We start from the raw sequence: 19,527 nt of genomic DNA, 5'->3' as shown, positions 1-19,527 counted from the left end.
ATGGCAAAAGGTAAAGGCGGTGCAGGCCTCTACACAGCCCAAGGAGAAGCAAGAGACAGAGAGAGAGTGGAGGGCCAGCGCCACACACTTAAACAATCAGATCTCAAGACCTCACTGTGGCAAGGACAGCACCAGGCCACAAGGGATCCCCCCCCACCCCCCGTGACCCAAACACCTCCCACCAGGCTCCACCTCCAACAGTGAAGATTATAATTCAACATGAGATTTGGTAGGGACATATATTCAAACTAAATCCGACAGATTTAAGGGGAATATGCTAAATTCAATTTTGGACATATGAAATTTGAGAACCTACGGGAATCGAATGTCCATGAATCACTTGGATATCTAAGTCCATAGCTCTGGGGAGGTGTCAGGTAGACATGACAGCGTCACATAATGTGGTGGATGAAATTATGACAATGGGTAAGCTGAACCCAAGAAGAGTGTGTAAAGAGAAGGGCAAGGAAAACAGGTTGGAAGCTGGGAAAACACCAGAATTTAATTTTTTAAAAAGGGCTAGAAGAGAAACCCATGAAATAAACCAGAAAGATCCAACCAACAACGCCAGATGCAGTCCAGAGGGCCACTGAAGTAAGAAGTGAAAATTCTCTAGATTTTGGCAGTGGGATGAGAGTGGGGAAGGTGGTGGTTTTGTTGACTGTTGTGATTTGGTTGAAGAAAGTCAGAGAGCAGTGGATTGAGCAATGAAGAGAAGAGGGAGGTGGAGCATAAACCACTGTCAAGTTGCTTGGCCAATGTGAGATGGCAAGATTAAGGGGTAGCTAGAAAGGAATGCAGCATTGGGAAAGTGTTTTTTAATTTTTGCTTTTTAGGGCAAGAGAAACTTTGACATGTTAGATACAGAGGTGAAAGAGCTTCTGTAGAAGAGGAAAGTTTCTGCAGAAGGGTCGACCCAGAGGTAAAAAGGTAGTGAAGAAGAAGAAAGTAAAGAATTCAGAGGTGTGAGGGATAGTTGATGGATTGAGCATGCCAGTATGGTTCAATTCTCTATCAAAGGGGATGAAATTTGGCTCCAGCGATAACAATTAGAAAGCTGCTGTATTTCTGCATATCCTCGTGTTGGCCCCTGCAGGCCAAAGGAAAACAAAATAAAAATATTCCAAACCATGAAATCTAATACCTTACATATGCATAGGTCCTAATTCATAGAATATAAGAATCTGTGATCAACATTTGCATTTTGGGTTTTTTTGTTTTGGCAAGGTTTTGCTCTGTTGCCCAGGCTGGATGTAGTGGTTCAATCACAGCTAACTGCACATTCAACCTCTTGGACTCAAGCGATTCTTGTGCCTTAGCCTCCCAAGTAGCTGGGACTACAGGCGCACATCACCACACCCAGCTAATTTTTATATTTTTTGTAGAGATGGGGCTTTGCCACATTGCCCAGGCTGGTCTCAAACTTCTGAGCTCAAGGGATCCACCTGCCTTGGCTTCCCAAAGTGCTGGGATTACATGTGTGAGTCACCACCCAGAGCTGCAAACATTTTTTGAGGTCACCAAATCTAGGGTGACAAATACAACAGATACCATAGAATTCATTTACTCAAATAATACACAATCAAATCATCTTCTTTATCTAGTATAGAGAAGGACACTTTGTTTTAATAAAAAGAATGTCAATATCATCATCTTCTATTATTGATTACCAGGAACCCACAGAGTTTATGCCAGTTGTGTTTAAATAAAAATATCCACAAACAACCACAAATAAATTCCTCCATTAATATATTCATCAAAAAATAAATATACAGTAGGAATTGTTTTCTAAGCTACCATTCACCCCAAATATAGAATGTACAAAATTCACAATTTACAACCAGTTGGAGTATTATTGATATCCAATGGTGAATCGAGAGTGCTTCAAAAAGTGAGGCTTTCCACTCCATCTATAAAAGAAGGGTAAGGCTGGTTAGAATGGCCCACACCTGTAATCCCAGCACTTTGGGGAGCTGAGGCAGGCAGATCGCTTGAGCCCAGGAGTTCAAGTTCAGCCTGGGCAACATGGTGAATCCCTGTCTCTACAAATAATAGTAATAATGATAATAAAAGAAGGGTAATATCAGGGTCTAGCTACCAAAAGAGACTTTAAGATGAAAAAGATGATCTATATAAAATATTGTGAAAAGAATTAATTCCTATATTTATAGAGCCATATGAACAAGAAGAATTCCAGCCCTGCTGTTCCCCTGGAAAAGTTACTTAGTCCCTCAATCCCCTCAGGATAATTGAGGTACCTGTGGCCCATGGAGTTGTTGAAAAGATAAAATGAGATAAAGTATGGGAACTGCTTGGCACTGTGATTGGCACAGATTGAGCATTTGTTACATGTTAGCTAATATGATTATTGCTGTTGGCTTTTATTGTGTCTATTTTAATCACTTTAGTGTTACTCTTCCTTGTTGTGTAAGCAAGAGCTTTTAGGACAACCTGGGAAATGAGAAGCAACCACCGTTTGTACAGCAAAACAAGTCACACCAAATTAGGCCTCTAAAAAGGAATGGCAACATTAGCAAAGATCATGTTTTGAAATGCATTTACAGGAAATTTCAATTGTTGCACAAATACTTCCCTTAAAAGGGCAAAAAGACTGCACATTTTCTCCCCTTCCTTTACATGTATCTTTCTTTTCTTGAAATATTCAATGTAATTTGCAGATATTTATTAAATGCATTCTACTACATTGTGCTACTGAGAAAATAATTGGGGAAGGCTCTGTTCTACCTCTTGGATAATTTATACTCTAGTACCCAGCTATACTAATGACCTAAAACAACATGGTGTTAAGAGGAGATCAAGACCCAAGAAAACTATGCATGAAGTTCTAGAGGGACAAGTTCTATTTGAGGAAGGTCAAGAATAACGTCATGACTGATACAGCATTTGAGATGGGATTTGAAGGATGAGCAGAATATTATTAGGAAAAATGGTAGGACTGAGCATGGAGAATGGGAGGTGGGCAGATTTTCAGGTGGACTTCGCGGGAATCAAGGCATGGGGCCAGAACTAGAGATCTGTTTGGGAAAGAACAATTCTTTTTTTTAAAGATGGGGTTTCACCATGATGGCCAGGCTGGTCTTGAACTCCTGACCTCAGGTGATCCACTCACCTCGGCCTCCCAAAATGCTAGGATTATAGGCATAAGCCACCGTGCCCAGCCGGAAAAGAACAATTCTGAAGGTACAAAATCCTCCAAGTTAATACAGCGCCCTCACACACTCCTCAGTAATCTGCCTTTCTTCTTTCCTCTCCAGGTTATACATCTGGCATGACAGAGATCATTAGTTGTTTCCTAATACCTATGTATCTTTTCATCCTTAGTAGTAAAACCATGTTTAGCTGGACACATGGAGACCCGGAAGTAGACATTTCCCAACCTTCTTTGCAGTTGGGCCATGCCATTAAGTTCTGTCCAATGGGGTCTCAGTAGAATTGTCAATTATGACCTCTAGAAAGTGTCCTTAACAGTTAACTTTATTTTCTTTTTAACCTTTTCTCTATTCTCTTATCTGGAATGTATATAAGATACATGGATGGCTGGAGCTGTAACTATCATGTTGTATCATATGATGAGGTTGGAGCCGTGTGCTGAGGATGGTGGAGCAGCAAGGTAGGAGGACCCATGAGCTGGAAATAGCCAGGTCTCTGAGGCTCATGGAACCCCCATTGCTCTGAATTTCTTATCTTTGAGAAAGAAATAAACTTCTACTTTAAGACAATGTTTCTTGGGTTTTCTGTCCTCCACAGGCAACTCAATCTTTACTAAGACTCCTGGTCTCAGTTGGGTGAGTTTATCAGTTTTGCCCCAGATACTTGCCTTATCTGTTGGTTTTCCACCACATTATTGTGGTCAGATCTTTCTTTCTCCTTGCTTGTGTTATCTTCTAGAGTATTCTTTCTAATGTAATCATCTCACTACCCTGCTTAAAATCCTTCAAGGTCTTACCAACTGCCAGTTGATACTATCTGCCTTTTTTGATTTAAGGCCCATTTTCAAATAGTAGAATTTTTGGCATGCAATCCAAGGGATTAAAAGATAAATGTGGGCTTTTTTTGTTTAAAGAAAGCTTTGGCAAAAATTTTTAAATAACCAATTATTCACAATATATAATAATACTATATTTGTATGCTTTTATGGTTTTTTAAATCTGAAATTGTATTAAAATGAAAGATGAGTCTCATTTCTTGTATAAGTTCACTTTTTTGTTGTTATTTTAGCATTTGATGTTTGTAAGAGTTGAGAATCCTAATTTTCTGAGAAATGACATGGACAACTGCAGCAGTACCTCTGGACTCCACAGTTGGGTGCTCTTCGAGAGATGTTGCCATTTAAACAGAATGGCTTTCTCCCTTCGCTCTGCCTGCTTATGTGGTCTAGCTAGCTCCTGATTAAACTCTGCCTCTTGCCTCTTTTTTGCAGAAATGTGTATCTTCTGCATGCATCAAAACATCACACTATACCCCATAAATATGTGCAATTTTTTACGTCAATCAAAAAAACATAAAAGAAATGTGTATCCTGCTTTACACCGTTATGTCACTCAGCTTAATACCTCCAAAGCAAAATACACCCCCAGTTTTAAATCAAATATTTCTTTTTGTTTTTTTGTGTTTTTGACTGGGTCTTGCTCTGTCACCCACCAGACTGAAGTGCAGTGGTGTGATCTCAGATCGTTGCAACCTCTGCCTCCTAGGCTCAAGTGATCCTCCACCTGAGCCTCCTAAGTAGCTGGGACTACAGGCACGAGCCACCACGCTCAGCTGATTTTTTTTTTTTTTTTGTAGAGACAAGGTTTCACTGTTTCCCAGGCTGGTCATGAACTCCTGGCCTCAAATCATCCTCCTGCCTCAGCCTCCCAAAGTGGTGGGATTACAGGCATGAGCCACTGTGTCCAGGCTGGTCTTGAGCTCCTGAGCTCAAGCAATCTGCCCATCTCAGCCTCCCAAAGTACTGGTATGGCAGGCCAGGTCTCACTAACATAGGCCTCCATAACAACTGTTTCAGTACTGACTGAGTGGTTAAATTAAATATTAAAAGCCAGTACCTTTATACAAAGTCTGGAATGTAATAAAAGCCCACCAAGAATTTTGCCTAGGCCTTTCCTGAACCTTGAACCATGATTAAACAAGTTTATTGGGAGTCTGAAGGAACTCCCCAAGCCTTCATCATTTAGCAGGAGACAAGATAAAGACAATCACCCCAGCACCTGCACCCATTTAAATTAAGTAAATTTACTGAGGCACCACAGGAAGGTCTTCAAGACTCAGACCTTAGTTACAGATTAAGTTAATTACTTATATCTTTAGATGAATGCACACTTACATCTAGACATATAGCTTAGAAGGTATATAAGCTCTGGAAAACGTTGTAAATTTGAGTTGGTCTGGTGATAATTGCCAGGCCTTCCCTCTGTAACTGGTTACAGAAATAAAAACACTCTTCCTCCCCAGTTCATCTGCATCTCATTATTGGGCCACGAGAAATAGCAGCCCAACCCACAGTTTGGTCCGGGAACACTGGGATTACAGAAGTGAGACACCACGCCCAGCTAAATTAAACTTATTTCTATATATTCGTCCGTAGCAGTGTTCATGATTGATAAGTGACCAGTCTTGTTGTGGCCACCAGGTCTGTCAGGATCTTGACTGTGCTTACCTTTCCCATCCCATACTTCATTCTTCCCCCAAAGCACTCTGTCCTCAGACTGCACCTTCACATCAGCCTATCTCACAATTCCACTTCTTCCTTTATGTATTATTTCTCCAGAAACATGTTGCTGCCCTTTGCTTTCTCCACCTTCTTCCTGAAAAATGCCCTGACTGGCAACCTGCAGTAGTTAGTAAAGTCAGGACATGTCGGGTAGACACAGGAGGCGACCTGAAGGGGAAGGAGGGACTCAACTCCAAAGAACCTCACATGCCTTTGGAAGGAGCTTGGAACTTACCTTCAAGACTTCAAGAAGTCACCGAGGTCTTAATCAGGATATGCATGGTCGGTACTTGTCTCTTAGAAAGATTTCTCTGTGGTAGCATGAGAGACAGATCAGAGGCGGTGTAGATAGGAGGAGAGAAAATAAATTCCCAAGCCCATGCACTCTCTTGCCTTCTTCCCTTGTTTTAAAAGACAAAAAGTAGGTCTTTTCCATTTAGAGTTTTACTGATAATTATTATAGGAAACAGCTGGGAGAATGATTCTCAGGTGAGAGATGCTGGTGGCTTTGATCCAGAAGTCCGCAGTAGCATTAGTAAAAAGTGATCAAATTCAGCATAAATTTTGAAGGCAGAGCTACTAGAATTTTTTTGGCAGTTTAGATATGGAGTATAAGGGAAAGAGAGGAGTCAAGGATGATGCCAAGACTTTTGACCCGATAAACCAGGAAAGTGTAGTAGGATTAGCTGAGAAGGGGAGATTGTAGGCGAAGCACACCGGAGTGGGGGAGGGTAAATTCAGGCGTTCAGTCTTTTTTTCTCTCTCTCTTATTTTATTTGTTTATTTATTTAGAGACCGGGGTCTACACTATGTTTCCCAGGCTGGTCATGAACTCCCGGCCTCAAACCATCCTCCTGCCTCAGCCTCCCAAAGTGGTGGGATTACAGGCGTGAGCCACTGTGCCCGCTGTCAGTCTTTCATGTATTAAATTTCAGGTGTCTGTGATTCAAGAGGAGGTACCGAGTAGGCAGTTAGACATATGAGTATGAGTCCAAAAGATAAGCTAGAACTGGGCTGGAGATACACATTTGAGAGTTCAGCATGTGGATGGCACAGGGGGAAGAAGAGACACTAGCCATGGAGACTGGAAAGGAATGGCCTCGATGAAGAAGGAAAACCAAGGAAGTCCAAGTCTTGGATGACAAGTGACATCTGGAAAAATAAAGGAGCAGCATGGTCAGGGAGCCTGACAAAATTCTGACTATGGATGACTCACTGTTTTGTGCAGAAAGGGGGAAGAGAATTTATTCTAAAAAATTGTTCATATAGGCCAGGCGCGGGGGCTCATGCTTGTAATCCCAGCACTATGAGAGGCTGAGGCGGGTGGATCACCTGAGGTCAGTAGTTCGAGACCAGCCTGGCCAACATGGCAAAAACCTGTCTCTACTAAAAATACAGAAATTAGTTGGGTGTGGTGGCACACGCCTGTAGTCCCAGCTACTAGGCTGAGGCAGGAGAATCACTTGAACCCGGGAGGCGGAGGTTGCAGTGAGCCGAGATTGTGCCACTACACTCCAGCCTGAGTGACAGAGCAAGACTCCGTCTAAAAAAAAAAAAAAATTGTTCATATCTACATATAATATTTCTGGTAGGATTTTCAAGAAACCCATGGTATTGTTTGCCTGTGGGGTTGGAGAAGAAGGAAGGCCAAGGAACAGAGGTGAGAAGTAGATATTTCAACTGAATCATCTCGAAAGCCTTTTGAATTTTAATGTGAATATATTTCCGAGTCAAAAGGTTATTTATTGATATGAAAAAAATAAAGGTTACTGGAACCCCAAACCACAAACACAAACAGCCCTTGCTGACTTCCTGTGGACGTCATACTGTCTACCACTGGCCCCACGGGGCTCTGCAGCCTCCACTTGAATGGCTCTACACACCCTGCGGCAGCGGTGCTAAACCAAGGTGTCCAAGCTCTCCGCACTCTCTTGCCCTTCCTTGAGTCTGCACACCCTTCCTGCCCCCACTCTTCCTCCCCACAACCTTGCCAGGGTTCTCCTCCTGCCCTTCAGTACTCAGCCCCCACATCATTCGGTCTGGGTAGAGTCTAGTAGAATCTCCCTCCCTAAGGGAACAAGGTGCGCCTGACACCCTTCTCTTCCTCCCTTCCATGTGTGGGCAAGTAGAAGAAATGATTTCAGACACTTTTTTTATGTTCACCTTACAACATGGTTGAGGCAATCCTGACCAGTTTCTCTATCTTCTATGAAATTTCTTTTTCCTTGTGCAACTATGCACATGAATTCTATATTTATATTCATATCTCCAGTCTGTTCTTCATGTCAACAAAAGGTTTAGGCAGCTGGGAAGGCCAGAGATGAAGGAAGGACAAAGTTCTGCCAATTTTGTAAAACAGTGTAAGTGGTCTCCTCCCAGATCCCTTTCTGGTGCCCCACCCCACCCTGTGGTTGACTGCAGACAGAGTCTGGAAAGCCTTCCCAGCCACCCGTGTCTCCTCCCGTGCAGGTTCTCTGCTTGTGTCCTTGGGAGGAACTGGCCTGAGCCAAATAGGCTGTCAAGCTGTCCTGAGTTGGAGCCAGACAGTGCCCCCGTCACGTGGCCTTCTCTCTTAGGCCTCACAGAGAGTGTCTGAAGATCAGCGGCATCAGCACCTCTTAGAAGCCTCATCAGAAATGCAGATCTTGGCTGGGCGTGGTGGCTCACACCTGTAATCCCAACACTTTGAGGGGCCATGATGGGCAGATCACTTGAAGTCAGGAGTTTGAGACCAGCCTGATCAACATGGCGATACCCTGTCTGTACTAAAAATACAAAAATTAGCTGGGTGTCGTGGTGTGCACGCCTGTAATCACAGCTACTTGGGAGGCTGAGTCTGAGGCATGGCACACACCTGTAATCCCAGCTCCTTGGGAGGCTGAGGCAGGAGAATTGCTTGAACCCAGGAGGTGGAGCTTGCAGTGAGCCAAGATCACACCACTGCACTCCAGCCTGAGTGACAGAGCAAGACTCCATCTCAAAAAAAAAAAAAAAAAAATGCAGATCTCAGGCCTGCCCCGAACTACTGGATCAGAATCCACATTTTATCCAGATCCCCAGGTGATCTGTGTGCATTTTAAATGAGATCACTGCCTTAGAGGCTCAAGAAATACTTTTGGCATTGGAGAAAATTCATTCAAGTGTTAATGAAACATGTCAGGACTCCTTCTCTTGGTGCCCACTGCCCCGGACCCCCAAATCAGTACTCTCTTAATACCCTAGTGTTATCCCCAACAAAGCATTTGCCACACTGCATCACTGTCAGTTTACTTGTCAGCCTTCCCTGCTAGATGGTGTGTCTTGTAGACTGTCTGTTCTCCCTCTCCGCACATCTGTTGTATGAATGAACAAATGTGTAAACGAGCCAATGAGATTTCACATGAGGTTCCAGGCATTCTTTTATTCAGTGTTTCACTCTGTGTTGACTTTGTGGCAAAGAAAATGCCAACTTCTGCACCCACCGTTGTCCTCTGATGCCACCAGGCAAGATGTTTGTTTGTGATATAGAATGCCCTTGCCCACCGCCCCACCCTCACTAGTGGTAAACACTGTTAAAAACATTGTTACTGAAGCATACTCTCCATTCATAAAAGTACACATATAAGTGTATAGCTCACTGAACTTTATAAACTGAGCGTACCAGTGCAATCAGCACCCAGATCAAAACAGAACATTACCACCACCCCACTAGATGCCTCCCTTAAGTCCCCTTTCAGTCTCTCTAAATCCTGCTTCCTAGGGGTAACCACTGCCTGGCTTCCGATAGCATATTACCTTGACCCGTTTGGCTATTTATCTTTCCTTTGCATAAACAGACACATACAGTATCTACTGTCGTGCCTGGCTCCTTGGCTCAACATTACTTTTGTGAGATTCCTCCATAATGTTCTGTGTACGTCTGGGCTGTGTGTGCATTCTCACTGCTGTATAGTGTTCCATGTGTGGATATACCATGATTTACTTATCCATTCAACTGTGGATAGATATTCGGGTGATTTCCAGTTCTGAGTTATTATTATGAATGGTGCTGCTATGGACATTCCGGTCCACATCTTTCGGTTAACAGATTGTAGCTAGGTATTGATATGCTACTCTGACATTTAGACAGTTGCACTCTGCCAGTAGATTTCCTTTAAGACCCCTGCACCAGGCCAAAAACATTCACTGCATTGCAGCAACCTGGTTCTATAGTTGTCGACACAAATTCAACACCCTTCTCCTACCTCAGCTTGGGTAGGGGTTAAAAGTAGATGAAGTATAATGCAGTATAGCTAATCAGGGGGGAAAAATAAATAAATAAAAAATAAAAATAAATTTAAAAAATAAAATAAAATAAATAGATGAAGTAGGGAGGGAAGCTGTTTTCAAGTTACGAGAAAAAGTTCTGTACAACTGCTGGTCTTAATCATATTTTATTTTCCCGCATTCACTTCCATTGCTTTTCCAGGTAAGCCTGATTGCAAGCTTTGCTATACCAGTTTTTTGTGTGACTCCGAGATTCCAGCTCCACTTATGTTTTTCCTACTAAGTAGTCAGTGATATTTCATCACAGCAGGTACTTACACCTTTTGTTCTGATAGTTTAAAGCACAAGTAGGTTTTGATAAGTGTTTGCAGCGTTTCATTTTCAAAAGTCCTAGTTCTGTGTCATATTCATTGGCTTTGAGCCCAGTTTCTCTTGTTCTGCCAACAGAGCAGGTTATCCCTATTTGCGCTTACAAATAACATTTTCATGAGAAAAGGCCAACGTAAAATGCTTTCCTCCTAAACGTTCTTCTCATCTACAAATCCCTGTTTGAGGAACTATTATTTTGTCATTTCTTACACAAGACTTTTTTATTTGAAATTCAGAGTTGAGTAAACCCACGGAAGAGACTGGCATGGTTGACTCACTCTCTGCCCTCTCCTGTGCATGTGTCTCAGGATTTCTTAAACCCAGACGAGCACGTCCACATACCTCCCAGACCTGGCCTCCTCCTCCCTTCCAAGCTGCTTCCCCTTGGCTTCCAAAGCAGCCCCCTTCTCCTTTCATCCTCACACATACCCTGCACTGACTCAGCTCTATCCAGCCAATGCACGGTCCTGGAAGGCCCTCCATACCCACTTCTCTTACTGCTGCTCACTGCCCCCTTTCTCCATAGATATATTCTCAGTGTATTTTTTGCAGGAGAATGGTCAAGGTGGTGGGAAAAATTATAGGAAAGACGCAACCTTCTTGGAAGGCCGGGAGGTTTTGCAAAGCTTTGGGGAAGAATGAGCTGAAGGCAGCTGTTCTTACCCTGAGGCAATTGGCAAAGGGCAAATAACAAGGGAGTGCAAAGGAATTTATCTAGATAAGTTTGTTGACCTATTTTTTCTGGAAACCAACCTTTGATCATCTGCCCACAGGACTACCCACTGTTTGGAGGGTGGAGGGGTGGGAGGTCCGACAATGTTAATTACCAACAAATGGTGTTTGCTCTAGGCCTTTGTCATTATATCTGTGCTAAATTAATGTGAGTGCCTCAGACTTATCGGGGCCACACTTTCTTGTCAACTGTGTTAAGCTGTGTGGTCCTCTAGCCACACTCACAGGCAAAAACACCTGTGTCTGCATACTCCGTTCATCCATTACTTGGCCAGATTCTATGGGACAGATGCAGCAGCTGATGCCTTTGCATGAGGAACGCTGCAATGGATCATGATGGAACACTCGAAAATGAAGGAGAAGAGACTGCACAGTCAGTAAGTCATTGGTGCCTGCTCAGGATTTCCAAGTTCAAGGGAATTGTTTAAGCTATGGTTTCATCATGGGACAACAGTTATCAGCACAACAAATAATGCAGACTGTTGTTTCCCATCACCCATGGTTCCCAGAAGAAGGCATGCTAGACATAGAGCTCTGGGAACAAGTGGGGAGAAATCTTAAACAATATCATACAAAAGGGCAACGGATCCCAGTAACATCTTTAATGTTACGGGCCTTAGTTAGGGCTGCTTTGGCACTGCTCTACACAGAAGAGCATAAAAAGGGAAGGGAGGAGGAACTGTCACCTACTTTACTGACTCTTCCTTCTCCCTCAGCCCCCAATTACTGGGTAAAAGTGCCACAGAGGAAAGGGAGGTTTCCCCTGCGCCCCCTCCCCCAACAAATTGTGAAAAAGACAAGGGATATGCTACAGCTATGGGACCGTGTCTTAGGCAAGCACATTAGAAGGGGACCTCTTGGCCTGCCCAGTAATGCAAGATCAACAAGGAAATCAGGTACATGAACCCATTTCTTTTGACACTTATACAGAAATAAGAAAAAGCATTAGAGTAAATGGAGCTGTTGATCCAATTACGAAAGGATCAATTGAAGCCATAGCAGACAACTTCCGTATGACTCCATGGGACTGGCCAGTGCTAGCTAAAACAACTTTAGACACCAGTCAGTACCTCCTCTGGAGGGTAGAATTTGATGAATTATATGAACAGCAAGCCCTTTTCTAAGAATGGCCACTATTATTCCTCCCTTACCCCTAACGTGACTCTCTCAAAATTTTATTTGGGTAGAACAGTAGCCTTTAAAGGGAGATAAATTAAAACAAGCCCATGAATTAGTTCAGGAGCAATTAAAAGCCAGCCATATAAAACCATCTAACAATCCTTGAAATTCACCCATTTTCATCATTCCCATAACATCTGGCAAATGGAGACTTTTGAGTGACTTATGGGCTGTTAATGCTAATCTGCAAACTATGGAGCCTCTTCACCTGGGGCTCCCTTCCCCCATCGTGATTTCTCAAGACTGGCCTATAGTCATAATTGACTTAAAAGACTGCTTTTATACCATTCCTCTTGCAGAACAGGGCAGAGAAAAATTTGTGTTTACAATACCAGTTATCAATAATGAAAGGCCAGCTCACCAATTTCATTGGAAAGTGCTTCCTCAAGGAATGCTGCATAGTCCTACTATGTGTCAGTATCATGTCAATCAGGCTTTGCTCCCCAGTAGAAAAGAATTTCCTAATTGCAAGATTATTCGTTTTATGGATAATGTTTTATAGCAGCCCCCAACGGAGCCAGTACTTTTAAGTTTATGTGCCTCTGTCCAAAGGAATACACAGTTAAGAGGCTTAATCATAGCACCTGAAAAAGTACAAATATCCACTCCTTGGAAATATCTTCGATACACACTAACTTTCCAGTCAGTAAGAACTCAGAAGGTTAAATTAAATACTACCGACTTACATACTTTAAATGATTATCAAAAATTACTGGGTGATATTAACTTGCTTTGCCCCACCTTGGGCATATCTACTGATAAATTGCAAAACCTGTTTTCTATCCTAAAGAGCAATACAGCCCTAGATATTCCCAGGTATTTAACCCCTGCATCAAAGAAGGAAACTGAGGAAATAGAGCAAGCTATTTCTCAGAGGCAACTAGATTGCATAAACCCAAAATATTAAGTCCAATTGTTTATTTTTCCTACTAAACACTCCCCCAACATGATTACTAGGACAGATAGCCCCAGGGCTATGCTTCCCAGAATAGGTTTTTAGCTCACATACTAGGACTAAAACACTACCTCCCTATATCCAGCTAGTTAGTAAAGTCATCTATACAGGCCCCAGACGATGCAATCTGTTGCTAGGTTATGACCCTGATGTCATAAGAATTCCTTTGAGTAAAAAGCAATTGTAAGCAGTATTGCTCCTATCTCTAGATCTTCAGATAGCACTTATTATGCAGGCCATATAGAACATGCCCTTCCTGCTGTTTTATGGGAAGATGTGAATAGTAATCTATGGTGTGGTCCAAATGATTTGCTAACATGGGGAAGAGGATATGCTTGTGTTCACACCCTCTCAGGCTCTCTCTGGATTTCAACACAACACATCAAACCATACTATGGTGTGGCTGGGACCCAACCGGTTACCAGAAATGAAGGAAATGACCCTGCAGGACCCGCAGCCCCAGACGATGTGGCTTCCTCAGATGACACAAGCCCCGGACAGTACCTGGGGAATGCCCAAGAAGACAACTCAGAAGGCTAAGTGAATTCTGCTCCAAACACAAACACCATTCACTCAAGATAATTTGTTCCTTTTTCATTCTCTCACTTTGTCTGCTACACTCTATTGAGCCCATCTTCTAAATTTGCCTTTTTTCCGCCCTGTTACTTAGGCAGACACTGCCCTCCCAGACTCTAAGGATGCACTGCTTGGCTAGGAGGAATTAACATACCCTCAGTGGGCCCCTCAGTAATGGCACACATTAGACTGAGATGGCAAGAAATACTGCAAGTCACTCCTTGATTGGAAAAAAATGATACTGATTATATTCATGTTTGTCTCATGTTATTTACTAATTCTAGGATACAAAGCTAGAAAACGACTTATAACTGCTGCACCTGACAAACCTGTTGCTGCACACATCTGTACTCTTCAATCTACAAAACCTGATGCAAAAAACAGAAAAGGAGGAGATGTAGGGTATCAGTCAGGGTGGAGGAACAATTATAGGAAAGAAGCAAACCTTCCTGGAAGGCTGGGAGGTTTTGCAAAGCTTCAGGGGGAAAATGAGCTGAAGGCAGCTGTTCTTGCCCTGAGACAAATGGCAAAGGGCAGATAACAAGGGAGTGCAAAGACATGTATCTAGATAAGTTTGTTTACCTATTTCTCTGAAAACCAGGCTTCGATCATCCATACTTGGGTGTCCACAATGTTAATTACCCACAAATGGTGTTTGTTCTAGGCCTTTGTCATTAAATCTGTACTAAATTAATGCTAGTGTCTCCGGCTTCTGAGGTGGGGGCGCACTTACTTGTCGTCAGCTGTGCTAAGCCATGCGGTCCCCTAGCCGCACTCACAGGCAAAAACACCTGTAACTGCGTACTTCGTTCCTCCCTTGCTCAGCCAGCGTCTGCAGGACAGACTTGGCAATTTTTCTCTATTTTGGTAGTTAATCCTTCTGAACATGAACTTCACATATCTATGTATGTATGTATGTGTATGTATATGTACATACATACATGTATATATGCAGTTGATCCTCATTATTCATGGATTTGGCATTTACAAATTTGCCTACTTGCCAAAATTTATGTGTTGTCCCAAAATCAATATTCACAGAGCTTTTGTGGTCACTCTTGGACACACTCAGAGCTGTGAAAAGTTTGAGTCTCCAGAGGCACACAGTCCCAACTGAGGTTAAAAAAAGTCACACGCTGCCTTCTTGTTTCTGCACTTACACTGTAAACAAGTGTTCTTTTTGCAGTCTAGTGTCTCCTTTTTTTTCACATTTTTATGCTTTTCTTTGGTGATTTTGCGGGTTAAAATGTTCCCCAAGTGAGTGCTAAATGCTGTCTAGGGTTAAGCGCAAGAAGACTGCAATGTGCTTTAGGGAGAAAGTATGTGTGTTTGATAAGCTGCATCAAGCATGAGTTACAGTGCTGGTGACTGCAAGTTCAATGTTAATGAATCAACTATATATTACAAAAATGTCTTTAAACAGAAAAACATATAAAATGAGGTTTTGTATTGACTGATTGATTTAAAAAATGTAAACAGAGGATCTCGGGAACCTACTATATTTCCCCTGGGAGTGAAGGTTTAGAATTCACTAATGCAATGTTTATGGCAACTTTCTAGGATATTGTTACTGCAAATCGTGAGATCGACTGTATAAATTTCTTGTCCTTCTGGTTAGTTTGTATTTGTTTCTTTATACCTCTCTCACTCTGTTCCCAAAGAAGTGGAGGGGGCAGTTTCTTCTAGGCATACCTTACAATTCTGTTGTCTCTAAAACGGCACCCAGCTCAGTACAAACAACATAGTAGGTCCTCAAGAGATTCAAAATAAATAAAAGACAGGAGTGGAGAAAGGAAGGAACAAAAGAAGGAAAGATGGCAGCATGAAAAGACACACCACGGATGCTGAGGGTGCTGCTTATCTAAGTGGGCATGGCTTCCTAGAACTTCTCAGTCTCTTACTCCTTAAATGCTTCCTTTTTATTTCATTGAATCACTGAACTAAATATAAAATCAGAAATCCAGTTATATTTTGTGATAGATTTGGCTTTTTTTGCTGCTCTTTGCAAAATCCAACAGAACAAACCTTCTAGGTTCTTTGATTTTTTTTTTTTTCAACTTTTTCTTCTCCCTGTCCTCATTCTCTACTCCTTGGTCTTCACTTGGAGAGGGACAATTCTAGGATTCCCCGAACTCTAGGCCAAAAGGAAGCGGGCACTCATGGCAGGCATAAACATACCTATGGAGAATTATCAGACACTTTTTGTGAGTATTAAATAGCAGGGATGCCCACTTGTCCCTGGAAAGTTTGCAGACATACTGGGAAAATGAGGACTATAAAATGAACCCACCAAAGATCAGTATGGAGACCTAATTAAAGGATATCTAGGTGGACCAGTCACAAGCGCTGTAGGAGCTCAATGGAGACATCAGTGGACATCTTCCTGGAGGCAGTGAGGCTTGCATGGAAATAAAAAACAAAGGTTTCTAATTTTTGTTATTGTTCACCAATATCAGCAAAAAATATGTGCACACCCTCAATAAATGTTTACAAATTCTTTACATGTGCTAATTAATCATATCTCAAGACACAAGAAACGTTGAGGGCAAGGTTTACTCAACAATGGTGAATGTAAATCCTTCCTTTAAATAAGGATCTTATAATTGTGATTTGCGTGGGGGGGAAACTTTTGTCAGATCCTATTTGTCATCATTATTTTGTTTTGTTTGTTAATGCACTCATCTTATCTTGGAGTAGGAGAATTATTAGATCTGCTAATCTTTCCTGTTCTCATTGTTGTGTTGCTATGGCAGCTCAAGCTGAGACAGAAATTGGAACCAGGATGGGTGCTGCTGTAACAAATCCATAAAAATAGTGAAGCCATGAAATCAACATAGGTGCCCATCAATGATGGAGTGGAAAAGAAAATGTGATACATATGCACCATGGAATACTATACAGCCATAAGAAAGATGTCCTTTGGAGTAACATGGATGGAGCTAGAAGCCATCATCTTAAGTGAATTAACACAGAAACAAAATTAAATACTGGCTGTTTTCAGTTATAAATGGGAGGGAGATAAACATGGAGCACACACAGGCATAAAGATAGACACAACAGACACTGGGAACTCCAAAAGGGGAAAGGGAAGGAGGGAGGAAAGAGTTAAAGAACTACCTATTGGGCACCATGTTCACCGTTTGGGTGGCAGTTCAGCAGAAGCCCAAACCTCAGCATTACACAATATATTCACATAACAAACCTCTACATGTATCTCCTGAATCTCAAATTAAAAAAAAAATGTTTAAAAGGCCGAAGTATTTCAGAGGGAGGAAGAATTTGTATGGTGAAACTTGCATAGTGAAATTGGCATCCGTACGGTGCATAATGGATATCTTGGGATCTTCTGAATTACTTATATACATTTTTTTTAATTAAAATAAATTCTAAAAATGTGAAAGCAGTCACGGTGCAGGGTGATGGGTGAAGGCTGGAAGAGTTTTGAGATACATGCTAGAAAAAGCCAAGGTTACTGTGAAAGAACTGCTAAAGATGATTCTGGTGGGGACTGGAAAAGAGCTTCCATCTTCTTTCTTTGAGAATGCATAAATTATCATGAACAGAATGTCGGCAGAAATATAGGTGGCAAAGGCCATTCTGTGAGGCCTCAGATAGAAATGAGAAACATGTTATTGGACAATGGAGAAAATCCTTTTTATAAAGTGGCAAAGAACTTACTGAATTGTGTTCATGCTCTAGTGTTTTGTGGAAGGTAGAACTTTCAAGCAATGAAATTGGATAGTTGGCTGAGGCCATTTCTAAACAGAATGTTGAAAGAGTAGCTCGGTTCATCTTGACTTCTGATAGTAAAATTCAAGAAGAGAGAATTTTACTCTCTCTCTCGATAGAAATATTGAAGAATTGAAGAAGAAATTGTTAATCAAAAAAGAACCAGCACTCGGCCAGGTGCAGTGGCTCACGCCTGTAATCCCAGCACCTTGGGATGCCTAGGCAGGCGGATCACGAGATCAGAATATCAAGACCATCCTGGCCAACATGGTTAAACCCTGTCTCTACAAAAAATACAAAAGTTAGCTGAGCATGGTGACCTGTGCCTGTAATCCCAGCTACTCAGGAGGCTGAGGCAGGAGAATCGCTTGAACCAGGGAGTCAGAGGTTGCAGTGAGCCTAGAACACACCACTGCACTCCAGCCTGGTGATAGAGTGAGACTCCATCTCAACAAAAGAAAACAAAACAAAAAACGAACCAGCACTTAAAGATTTGGAAAATTCTTAGCCTGTCCTTATTGTAAAATAAAATAAAATAAATAATTAGAAACCATGTTCAGAAGAATTCAGCTGGGCACGGTGGCTGGCGCCTGTAACCACAGCACTTTGGGATGCCAAGGCAGGCAGATCACTTGAGCTCAGGAATTCAACACAAGCCTAGGCAACATGGTGAGACCTCATCTCAATTAAAAAAAATTAAAATAGAAAAAAAAAAATAAGAGATTATTAAGAGTGTGGTCAACCATTTAAGAAGGAGAGTAGGGTATGAACTATGGACCTAATCAGCCATCTCAACAGAAGCCAGAAATAGAGATGAGATTATTCCAGCAGAAATAATACTTTAGTCCCCTGCCAGTTGGGACTAAAAGGAAAAGAGAAAACAAGATGGAATTAAGTAAGGCTGCCAATATGCATTATCCTTCAGGAAAAGAGAGGAAGGATCTCAAAGGCAATTCAGACATCATCAGAGCTGCTACTTCCACCACAGGCACAGAGTGCACAGGCGCCTGGGAACAAGGCTGCCTCCATCTTGGTTTCAAAGAGTGGGACTGCTACTCAACAGTCATGTGAGTGGGGCCCTCACAGAGAGCCATGTGGGCAGTGCTACACTGAGCTGAAGAAGCAGGGCCACCCCACTGAAATATGGGGGTGATACCATCCAGTGGTTCTGGAAGTGGAGACCACCACCCCAGTGGGCCTACAGGGCAGAGCATTCACTGAGCCAAAGAGGACTGTATTTCAGTTTTAAGGCCTAATGAAGTTTGCCTTTCTAGATTTCAGACTTCCCTGGTCCTTGTCCTTTTCTACCTTTCAACTTTTCCCTTTTGGAATAGGAATACTATCCTAAGTCTGTTCCATCATTGTATTTTGGAAGCACATAATTTGTCTGATTTCACAGATCCACAGTTGGAAAGGAGTTTTGCCTTAGGGTGAATTTTGAGTCTCGCTCATATTGGATTTAGATGATATTTAGATGAGACTTTAAACTTTAGAGTTGATGCTGGAATGAGCTGACTTTTGAGACATCTTTTACCAAGATGGAATGAATGTATTTGAAATGCAAGAAGGATGTGAATTTTGAGAGGGGCAAAGGGTAGAATATTATGAACTGAATGTTTAAGTCTCCCCCAAATTCATATATCGAAGTTCTAGCCCCCAGCTTGAGTGTATTAGGAGGTGAGATCTTTGGGCGGTAATTAGGTTTAGATGACATCATAAGGGTAGATTTTTTGTGATGGAATCAGTGCTCTTATAAGAAGAAGAGAGTCTAGAGCTTCCTCTCTCTGCCATGTGAAGATCCAGCAAGAAGGTGGCCATCCGCAAGCCAGGAAAAGGGCCCACACCAAGCACTGAATCTGCTAGCAGTCTGAACTTGAACTTGTCAGCCTCCAGAACTATGAGAATTGAATGTTCGTTGTTTAAGCCACCCAGTCTAAAATATTTTGTTTTGGCAGCATCAGCTGACTCAGGCACTCACTTATACTTACATTCTATCTTCTAAATTGAGGCT

This window comes from Aotus nancymaae, unplaced genomic scaffold, assembly GCF_030222135.1.
Source record: "Aotus nancymaae isolate 86718 unplaced genomic scaffold, 86718_ANA_hifiasm-v0.15.2.pri h1tg000016l, whole genome shotgun sequence".
NCBI lineage: Eukaryota > Metazoa > Chordata > Mammalia > Primates > Aotidae > Aotus > Aotus nancymaae.
Note: the sequence above shows the minus strand (reverse complement) of the source record.